This window comes from Heliangelus exortis, chromosome 30 (assembly GCF_036169615.1).
Source record: "Heliangelus exortis chromosome 30, bHelExo1.hap1, whole genome shotgun sequence".
NCBI classification, from domain to species: domain Eukaryota; kingdom Metazoa; phylum Chordata; class Aves; order Apodiformes; family Trochilidae; genus Heliangelus; species Heliangelus exortis.
Window position 1 is genome coordinate 2,501,101 of NC_092451.1, and position 10,926 is coordinate 2,512,026.

Sequence of the window (10,926 nt, forward strand, 5' to 3'; positions counted from 1 at the left end):
CCTGGCAGTGCAGGAGATCTGTCCCATCCCAGGAGACTGGGATGCTCTGGAAATTCAGGCCTGGATCCCCTCCTCCTCCCATCCCTGTAATGCAGGCACCTGATATGGCCCAGGTGATAACTCATCCTGCCACCACTGCAGGATTTCAGGGATTCTTCCCTCCCTTTATAAATATTTCAAGCCAGAAGGAGCCAAGGCCTCCTGTAAAATGTTACACAAGCAAAGCATCCCTGCCCAGAGCTGGGGAACATCTCCAGAGAGAGTTTTTTGCAGAGAGAAACTGGGGCAGAGCAAAATCCAAGCTTTGGGGCCAGGATTTCTGCCCCCTCCTGCTGGGATACGTGGGGTTTAGCACCCTGCTGGGTGCAGGAAAAGCTTGGATAGGAAAAAAGAAGCTCAGGCTGCTCCTCCAGCTTTTTCCCACACCTCCCCCCCAAGCCAAATTTGGGGTCCCTGTGCTGGCAATGGGGCTGCAGCTGCAGCCTGAAACCTTTCCAGGCTCCTCACTGCTTGGTGCAGCTTTCACAGCTTCAGCCACTACCAAGAGCTGCTGATGTCTTGTGAAAAATAAAAAAAAACCAAAAAACACCCCAAAGCCAACAACAAAAAAACCCCAACAAAACAAACAAAAAAAAATCTGTGAAAAGCTTCTATTTGGGGAAAGTTCCTCTCCTAACGGTGCATCCTGTGGCTTCTCTGTTTTTCCCTTTTCTTGCCTGGGAGAAGGAAAAATTAAAAAATAGGCTGAGGATGCTGCCAACCAGGCTGAGCTCTTCATCAGGAGAAGGAAATAAACCCCCCCTGAGCAAACCACCCCGAGGGATCCATCCTCAAAGGGCACCTGGGTGTCTGCTACAGCTTGGGGACCAAGTTCAAAGGGGAAAGGGGGACCTAAAGGGTCTTGTCCCTGGGTCTGGCTGCAGCATGGTGTGGGGTCTGGAGGGGGGGTGGTTAAGGAGCTGCATAGCTCCATGTTAAAGTATAATAAAAGAAATAATTACAAAAAAAAAAAAATATATCAAAGAACAAGGAGGCTGTTTCTAAGCAACCAGCAGGGATGGAGAGCAGAGGAGGAAGCAAAGGAAAAACTTCTGGGGTCCCAAACCCCCCCCTGGAGGGGTGAGGGATGGGGCAGAGGAGCTGCCTGGGATGGCTCAGGAAGGAGGGATGTTTAAAGGCTGGAAAAGAGGGGACACTGGGGGGGGTGGTGTCAAACCAGCACCTCCTGGGGTGTGGGAGCATCACATCCATGCTGCCTGTCCCCCTGTCCCCCTGTCACCTGCCAGGCAGCTCTTGGGTGGCTGTGTGGATGTCCCAGGCAGGAGGCACTGCCAGCCCTTTACTGAACCACCAGAGCCACTGGTTTTATCCCCTCCATTCCCCTGGGATAACAGGGAGGCACCTGGCCCAGGCTGGAAAACTCTTCTCCTCCACAGCTTGGGGTCTCCTCCCCCGTGGCTCTGCCTGAGCAGCCTCCTCTCTGCCCACATCAGCCCCAGCTCCTCCTTAAACCTCATCCAGCTCAGTAAAAAGTGTCACCAGCCCTTCCCAGGCCGGGGCTGAGAGCCCAAATCTTCCCAGCTTAAAGGGACAATGGAGCTGAGACCTCTTCCCCAGGATCTGCAGCAGCCCTCAGGGCTGGAAAGGCCCCGGGGTGGCACCAGAACTCTTCCCATGGCACAGCTCAGGTGCAGCCCCCAACCACATCCAAACCTTCATCATCCTCTGCATCCCCCCAACCACATCCAAACCTTCATCATCCTCTGTATTCCCCCAGCCACATCCAAACCTTCATCATCCTCTGTATTCCCCCAACCACACCCAAACCTTCATCATCCTCTGTATTCCCCAAACACTTCCAACCTTTTATCCTCTGTATCCCCCCACCCTCTTCCCACCCTTCATCCTTGGCATCCCCCAACCACTTCCAACCCTTCATCTTCTGCATCCCCCAAACCATTTCCAACCTTTTATCCTCTGTATCCCCCCCACCCACTTCCCACCCTTCATCCTTGGCATCCCCCAACCACTTCCAACCTTTTATCCTCTGCATTCCCCAAACACTTCTAACCTTTTATCCTCTGTATCCCCCCAACCACTTCCAACCCTTCATCCTCTGCATCCCCCCACCCCCTTCCAACCTTTTATCCTCTGTATCCCCCCCACCCACTTCCCACCCTTCATCCTTGGCATCCCCCCAACCAGATCCAACCTTTTATCCTCTGTATCCCCCCCAACCACATCCAAACCTTCATCCTTGGCATCCCCCAACCACTTCCAACCCTTCATCTTCTGCATCCCCCAAACCATTTCCAACCTTTTATCCTCTGCATCCCCCCACCCCCTTCCAACCTTTTATCCTCTGCATTCCCCACCCACTTCCAACCTTTTATCCTCTGCATCCCCCAACCACTTCCAACCCTTCATCCTCTGCATTCCCCAACCATTTCCAACCTTTTATCCTCTGCATCCCCCCAATCACATCCAAACCTTCATCATCCTCTGCATCCCCCCAACCAGATCCAACCTTTTATCCTCTGTATCCCCCCCAACCACATCCAAACCTTCATCCTTGGCATCCCCCAACCACTTCCAACCTCTCATCCTCTGTATCCCCCCACCCCCTTCCAACCTTTTATCCTCTGCATCCCCCCAATCACATCCAAACCTTCATCATCCTCTGCATTCCCCAACCACTTCCAACCTTTTATCCTCTGTATCCCCCCACCCCCTTCCAACCCCTCATCCTTGGCATCCTCCAACCACTTCCAACCCTTCAACCTCTGCATCCCCCCACCCACTTCCAACCTTTTATCCCCTGTATCCCCCCACCCCCTTCCAGCCCTTCATCCTCTGCATCCCCCCAATCACTTCCAAGCCCTCATCCTCTGCATCCCCCCAACCACTTCCAAACCCTCATCCTCTGCATCCCCCAACCACTTCCAACCCTTCCAACCCTTCTTCCCTGGCATCCCCCCAACCACTTCCAACCCTTCAACCTCTTCAGCCCCCAGCTTCCCAACCAGGATTAAAACCCCCTTCAGCCTCCCCACACCCCATCACCACTCCCGGAGTGGCCCTAACAAAACCCTGGGGGAAAAAACCAAAACCCCAGTGGCTCAATTTCCTCTTGGATACCTGTGTGCACCTCTCCACCTTTCCCTGCCTCTTCTCTCCAATCCAGCAGCTTCCTTGGCTTTTCCCAGGTGTTCACTGGCCAGGGACAGGTAGGACCCATTTTTATATCCTCGCCCATGTGATCCAAACAAATGCCCTAGGGATGAGTTTTTGCCCTGACACAAAGAAAGGGGCTGGGACTAAAAACCTGTTGGGCACAATCCGGACTCAGGGGAAGGAATTTTCCACTCGGAGCTCTGGGTGCGCCGAGGACCTCGGCTCCCTCCTCCTCCTCCCCCCCCAGATCCCTTTCCTCCACACTTCCCATGATTTTCCACCTGGTTCTTGAATATCCCCTTTATTTCAGCTGGTGGAAACGAACCTGGATGGAGGAAAGGTGAAGGGAGCTGTCAGAGCTGTTGGTGCCATTTCAGTGCTGGAATAATTTGCTTTTTTTCCCCCTGATCCGTGGAAGAAAAGGTGCTGGCCAGGGGGGGAAATTGGAAGGGGAGGAATATTTGGCCCTGGAAAAGCAAATCCTGCCTGCAGCTTTGGGCTTGGCAAGGGTGATTTTGGGATCTAGGATGGTGGGTTTGGGATCCAAAATGGTGGTTTTGGGATCTAGGATGGTGCTTTGGGGATCTAGGATGGTGGTTTTGGATCTAGGATGGTGGTTTTTGGGGTCTAGGATGGTGCTTTTAGGAGCCAGGATGGTGCTTTTGGGATCCAAAATGGTGTTTTTGGGGTCTAGGATGGTGTTTTGGGGATCTAGGATGGTGGTTTTGGGAGCCAGGATGGTGTTTTGGGATCCAGAATGGTGGTTTTGGGATCTAGGATGGTGGTTTTGGGATCCAGGATGGTGTTTTGGGGTCAGGATGGTGGTTTTGGATCTAGGATGTGTTTTTGGGATCCAGGATGGTGTTTTGGGGTCCAGGATGGTGCTTTGGGATCTAGAATGGTGGTTTTGGGATCTAGGATGGTGCTTTGGGATCTAGGATGGTGCTTTGGGATCTAGGATGGTGCTTTTGGGATCCTGGGGATCCCTCCTTGGGATGCTCCTGGAGCTCATCAGGGCAGCTGCTGGTGAGGAGGAAAAGAGGGACCTGGGGCAGGGGGAATCAAAGTGACTGGGATGGGACTGGGATGGACTGGGATGGGACTGGATGGGACTGGGAAAGGAAGGGTGAGTTTGGGCTGAGCAGCTCTGAGTCAATGGGAACCGAGGGAGCAGGGAAATGAGCCCGGGCCACGGCAAGAGCTGGAAGAGGTGAGTCAGGGGCACCAGCTGGTGAATCAATGGAGAGGAGGGAATTAATGGGCTGCTGGGCTGGGGGGGGTCTCTCTGGGGGGCTTAAAAGGGGCTGCAGGAGCCCCTGAGCCTCCTTTGGATGCTTTTGGAAGGGCTGGAGCAGTGCTGGAATGCTGGCTGCAGGTACTGGGGAACTGGTGCAGCTCTTATCTCACCTCCTCTGGAGCTGCTGGTGGTGGCCCCAGGGTTCATTCCTGAATCCCTTTATCCTCTGGGCCCAGCTCCCAAGGGAAGCCAGGGAATTCCATCCCTCCTTTCCTACTGGAGACAAAAAAGGCTCGGAGGCAGGAAAAAAAAAATATTCCCTGTGCTTAGTTTGGGAATTACTCCCTCCCTGCAACTTGGAGCAGCCTCCAACCACCCTGAGCTCCTCTCCCCCCTTCAGGTTCCTCCCCTGGGGGGCAGGGGGGTCCTTTCCATCTTTTTCCTTTGCTGTTTTCCTTTTCCCAAGGGAAGCCAAGGGGAGTTTGATCCCTCCTTTCCTACTGGGGACAAAAAAGGCTCTGGAGGCAGGAAAAAAAAATATTCCTGTGCTTAGTTGGGAATTACTCCTTCCCTGCAACTCGGAGCAGCTTCCAGCCACCCTGAGCTCCTCTCCCCCCTTCAGGTTCCTCCCCTGGGGGGCAGGGGGTCTTTTCCATCTTTTTCTTTGCTGTTTTCCTTTTCCCAAGGGAAGCCAAGGGGATTCGATCCCTCCTTTCCTACTGGGGACAAAAAAGGCTCTGGAGGCAGGAAAAAAAAAATATTCCCTGTGCTTGGTTTGGGAATTACTCCTTCCCTGCAACTCGGAGCAGCTTCCAACCACCCTGAGCTCCTCTCCCCCCTTCAGGTTCCTCCCTGGGGGCAGGGGGTCTTTTCCATCTTTTTCCTTTGCTGTTTTCCTTTTCCAAGGGAAGCCAAGGGGAGTTTGATCCTCCTTTTCTACTGGGGACAAAAAGGCTCCGGAGGCAGGAAAAAAAAAAATATTCCCTGTGCTTGGTTTGGAATTACTCCCTCTCTGCAACTCGGAGCAGCCTCCAACCACCCTGAGCTCCTCTTCCCCCTTCAGGTTCCTCCCCTGGGGACAGGGGGTCTTTTCCATCTTTTTCCTTTGCTGTTTTCTTTTCCCAAGGGAAGCCAAGGGGAGTTTGATCCCTCGTTTTCTACTGGGGACAAAAAAGGCTGCAGAGACAGGAAAAAAAAAATATTCCCTGTGCTTGGTTGGGAATTACTCCCTCCCTGCAACTCGGAGCAGCCTCCAACCACCCTGAGCTCCTCTCCCCCCTTCAGGTTCCTCCCCTGGGGGGCAGAGGGGTCTTTTCCATCTTTTTCCTTTGCTGTTTTCCTTTTCCCAAGGGAAGCCAAGGGGAGTTTGATCCCTCGTTTTCTACTGGGGACAAGAAAGGCTCTGGAGGCAGGAAAAAAAAATATTCCCTGTGCTTGGTTTGGGAATTACTCCCTCCCTGCAGCTCGGAGCAGCCTCCAACCACCCTGAGCTCCTCTCCCCCCTTCAGGTTCCTCCCCTGGGGGACAGGGGGTCTTTTCCATCTTTTTCCTTTGCTGTTTTCCTTTTCCTTTGCTTTTTTTTCCAACTTTTTTCCCCCAAGGGGCTGAGTGCTGGAGGAGGAGGAGGAGGGAGGTGGAAAAAGCCCTGAGAGGAAGGGTTAATCCAGGTGAGGGTTAATCCAGGTGAGGGGGGGTAGAGGTTAATCTGCTCTCAGGGCACGGATTTGGGGGGATTTGGATTAATTTAACTAATTGAACCCTGGGGGGCTTAACCAGGGGGGGCAGAGAGGTGCTGGGAGGGGGAGAAAAGAAACTGGGGGCTGAGAGGGAAGAGCCAAATCCCAATGGGGTCTGCAGAGGGGTCACCCAGAACCAGCTCTGCTCAGCTGCCCCAAATGACACCCAGATCCTTGGGGGGGGTCCAATGAGCCCCAGGTTTTGGGGTCCAAAGAGCCCCTGGTGCTGGGGTCCAGTGAGCCCCAGGTTTTGGGGTCCAATGAGCCTCTGGGGTGGGGTCCAGTGAGCCCCAGGTTTTGGGGCCCAATGAGCCTCTGGGGTGGGGCCCAATGAGCCCATGGGGGGGTCTCTAATGGACTCTGGTGGGGTCCTAGGAGCCCCTGGTATTGGGGTCCAATGGGACCCTGGTGTTGAGGTCCAATAAGAACCTGGAGGGGGGTCCTAGGAGCCTGTGGGGGGGTCCAGTGAGCCCATGGGGTAGGGGTCCAATGATCCCCTGGTGTTGGGGTCCAATAAGGACCCCCCCTGGAGGGGGGTCCAATGAGCCTGTGGGGGGGTCCTAGGAGCCGGGGGGGGGTCCAGTGAGCCCATGGGGGAGAAGTCCGATGAGCCCCTGGTGTTGGGGTCCAGTAAGAACCTGGAGGGGGGTCCAATGGGCCCTGGTGGGGGGGCCCAAAGAGCCCACGGGGGAGGGGTCCAATGAGCCCCAGGTTTTGGGGTCCAATGAGCCCCAGGTTTTGGGGTCCACTGAGGCCCTTGGGGGGTCCAATGATCCCGTGGTGTTGGAGTCCAGTGGGACCCTTGAGGGGGGGTCCAATGAGCCCCTGGTGTTGGGGTTCAATAAGAACCTGGAGGGGGGGGGTCCTAGAAGGACCTGGTGATGGGGTCCAATGAGCCCCAGGTTTTGGGGTCCACTGAGGCCCTTGGGGGGTCCAATGATCCCGTGGTGTTGGAGTCCAGTGGGACCCTTGAGGGGGGGTCCAATGAGCCCCTGGTATTGGGGTCCAATAAGAACCTGGAGGGGGGTCCAATGGGCCTGTGGGGGGATCCTAGGAGCCCATGGTGGGGGGGGGTCCAATGAGCCCCTGGCGTTGGGGTTCAATAAGAACCTGGTGGGGGGGGGTCCTAGAAGGACCTGGTGATGGGGTCCAATGAGCCCCAGGTTTTTGGGTGTTGGAGTCCAGTGGAACCCTTGAGGGGGGGTCCAATGAGCCCCTAGATGGGGGGTCCAATAAGCCCCTGGTATTGGGGTCCAATAAGAACCTGGAGAGGGGTCCAATGGGCCTGTGGGGGGATCCTAGGAGCCCGTGGGGGGGGGTGGTGTCCACTGAGCCCCTTTTGGGGTGGTCCAATGAGCCCCTGGTATTGGGGTCCAAGGGGCCCTGGTGGGGGGGTCCAAAGAGTCCATGGGGGGTGGTCCAATGAGCCCCTGGTATTGGGGTCCAATGAGCCCCTGGTATTGGGGTCCAATGGGCCCGGGGGGGGGGGTTCCTAGGAGCCCCCGGTGATGCTGGTGGCTCCTGGCAGCCCGTGGTGGCTTCTGGTAGCCCTTGGGCACCTTGCTGGGGCCCTGCCCTGAGTCAGAGGATGCTGCTGCCTCATCCTCCCCTGCTGCTCATTAACTCGCCGCTAATTAACCCCCTGCTAATTAACCCCCTGCCCCAGGGCTTTCCCACGAGCATCAAACCAGCCCGGCTGGGGAGCTGGAGAGGACCAGGAATGGGGGGGGAGGGTGTTTATTTAATTTTTTTTTTTTTTTTTGCTGTCAAAGGGTTGGCTTCCCAGTCAGGGCATCCCGGGACAGGGGGCAGGAAGAATAAAGTGGAAAAAGAGGAAAAATATCGGGGGAAAAGGTAAAAGTGACCCCCAGAGCAGCATCCCTGGGGAGGGAAGGGTTGGGAAGGGGGTGCAGAGGGTTTCTCATTGTTTTCCAGGGTTTTTTCCTCAATGTTTTTGCCCCAGGAGCAGGATGAGGGGGGTGGGGAGGGAGAAGAGGGAGGGTGTGGGATGCTCCAGTATCCCTGGCTCAGCAGGAAATGTGGGAAGGGAGGGATGGAAACGGGAGCTGCTGGCAGTGGGGGCTGCAGAGCTGCTGGAGGTGCTGAAGGTTCCTACCCGAGCTCTGTGCCTGCCTTGTGACTGCAAAAAAAAAAAAAAAAAAAGCCGAAAAAAAAAACAAAAAACCCCAAAACCCTGCAGGAGCTTAATATAGGCCAAATGGAACCATTCTGCCCCAAAAATAGAAGACCTTTCCCTGGGAAGAGGGAAAAAGGGGGGGAAAGGGCTGGAGCTGGGGCCTGTGGGGCAGGGATGAGGATGATGAGGATGAGGATGATGAGGATGAGGATGATGATGATGCTCAGGTCACCCCCCCCTGGCTCCCTGCATCCCTCCCCGATGCTCCCGGGTACCAAGTGCTGCTCTAGGAGGGGATTTGGGGTGGGGCCGGGGGGAGCACCCAAGGGGTTTGATGGGGGGGTTCAGATGGGGTCCCTGCAGGGTCAGCCCTGAGGGTGCTGCTGGGTCCTGGGCAGGGTGCAGGATTTTTATTTTTTTTTATTTTTTTTTTATTTTTTTGGGGTGTGGGGGGGTCAGGAGCGATGGGAGCAGCATCAGGAGGATGCTTGGGGTGCAGCTGAGGTTTGGGAAGATTCTGGAGGAGAGGGGAAGGGGGGTGCCTGGGAAATCTTGGATATTCCTTCAATATTTTTGCTCAGCAAAGGGAATGGGGGGGGGGGGGGTTGGGATTTTGGGGGCTCTCAGGGAAGGCTCTGAGCACCCCCAGATCTCCTCTCAGCTCAGCTTGGGCTGCAAGAAAGGAGAAAAAAAGCATCCTGGATCCCTTGATCCCACAGAAATCCCTGCTGCTCCCAGGAGGTGGATGCTGCAGCTCCAAATCCCCCTTTTTTTTTTTTGATTTTTTTTTTTATTTATTTCTGAGACTTCCTCCCCCCCCTCCCTCAGGATGTTTTTATGGGATTCCAGCAGCAGGGAATTTGTTTTCCTGCAAAGCTGGCTCTGGAATTCCTGCTCCTTCTCTGGCACCAGGAAAAGAGGAGGAAAAAGAGGAGGAAAAGAGGAGGAATCCCCCCCCCTCCCAAACCAAATCGGTATGTCACATCCCCTGGACTCGCTTGGTTATCCAGGGAGGGAAAACTCTGGCTCCTGGAGTGCTGGGGGATGGAAGTTGGTGCAGTTCTGGGGAGAGAAAAAGGGAAACAGGAGAGGAAAAAAAATGAGAGAAAAAAAAAGAGGAAAAAAAGAGAGGAAAAAAAGGGAAGAAAGAGAAGAGGAAAAAGAGGAAAAAGAGGGAAAAAGAGAAAAAAGAGAAGGGAAAAAAGAGGGAAAAAAGAAGAGAAAAAAGAGGGAAAAAGAGAAAAAAGAGAAGGGAAAAAGAGGAAAAAATAGAAGGGGAAAAAGAGAAAAAAAGAGAAGGGAAAAAAGACAGAAAAAAGAGGGGGAAAAGATAAAAAAGAGAAGGGGGAAAAAAGAGGAAAAAAGAGAAGAGGAAAAAAGAGAAAAAAAGAGGAGAAAAGAGAAAAAAGTAGAAAAAAGACAAAAAATAGAAAAAAAGATGGGAAAAGCCTTTTTTTTTTTTTCTTTTTTTTTTTTAATTTGGAAAGCTCTTGCCCCAGGGGTTGCTGGGCCCGAGTTTCTTTTTTTCTTTTTCTTTTTCTCTTTCTTTTTCTCTTTCTTTTTCTCTTTCTTTTATCTTTCTTTTCCTTTTTTCCTTTTTTCCTTTTTTCCTTTTTTCCTTTTTTTTTTTCCTTTTTTCCTTTTTTCCTTCTTTCCTTCTTTCCTTCTTTCCTTCTTTCCTTCTTTCCTTCTTTCCTTCTTTCCTTCTTTCCTTCTTTCCTTCTTTCCTTCTTTCCTTTTTTCCTTTTTTCCTTTTTTTCCTTTTTTCCTTTTTTCCTTTTTTCCTTTTTTCCTTTTTTCCTTTTCCCCCCCCCCTTTTCCCCCCCCCCCTTTTCCCCCCCCCCTTTTCCCCCCCCCCTTTTCCCCCCCCCCTTTTTCCCATCATTTTCCCATGGGAATTCCTCAGCCCAAGGAATCCCTCTGGCTCTCTGGACACCTCCCTGGATCCTCATCCTTGGAGGATGATCCAGGTCCATCCCCGGATCTGGGAATCCTTCCTGACTCAGGCACCTGCCTGGGATGGAAAACATTCCTGGATATAGGATCAGGGCTCTTAATTATGGCCTTGGCCCATCTGGGAGCGTGGGAACCCAAAGCATCATTATCCCCATCATTCCCAATCCATGAAGTGAAGCCTGATGGGTTTTTTCTGGAATGCCAGGAGTGCTCCTGGATGCTGGGACATCCTTAAAGATGTCAGAGCCACTTCCAGCTGGGATTTAGGGTTGGGTTTGGGGTTTGTTTTTTTTTTTGGCAGAGGAGGAGCTGGAGAAAGGGAAAAGTTTGGGGCGCATCCTTTGGAATTCTCTGGGAAGTTGGGAATTAGGGCTGGGTGAGGAGCTGGGGGTGGTTGGGAAGCAGTTGGGGGATTTTTCTGCTGCTTTGGGGGCTGAGCCGCACCCCCCCATTTTTATTTTTTTTTAAAATTTTTTTTTTTTTTTCCCACTGTGTTTTCTTCCCTTTTTTCCAGGGAAACCATCTCCACGGCAACCTCCAACTTCCAAGCTTTGTCTTGGAGCTGCTCCCAGGACCTGCTGGGTGGGTAAGTGGCCACTTTTTGGGTCCCCACGGGTGCCTCAAAACCCTAAAACCCCTTTTTCCCTTTTTTTTTTTTTTTTTTAAGTCCTGTTGGAATCTTCGGG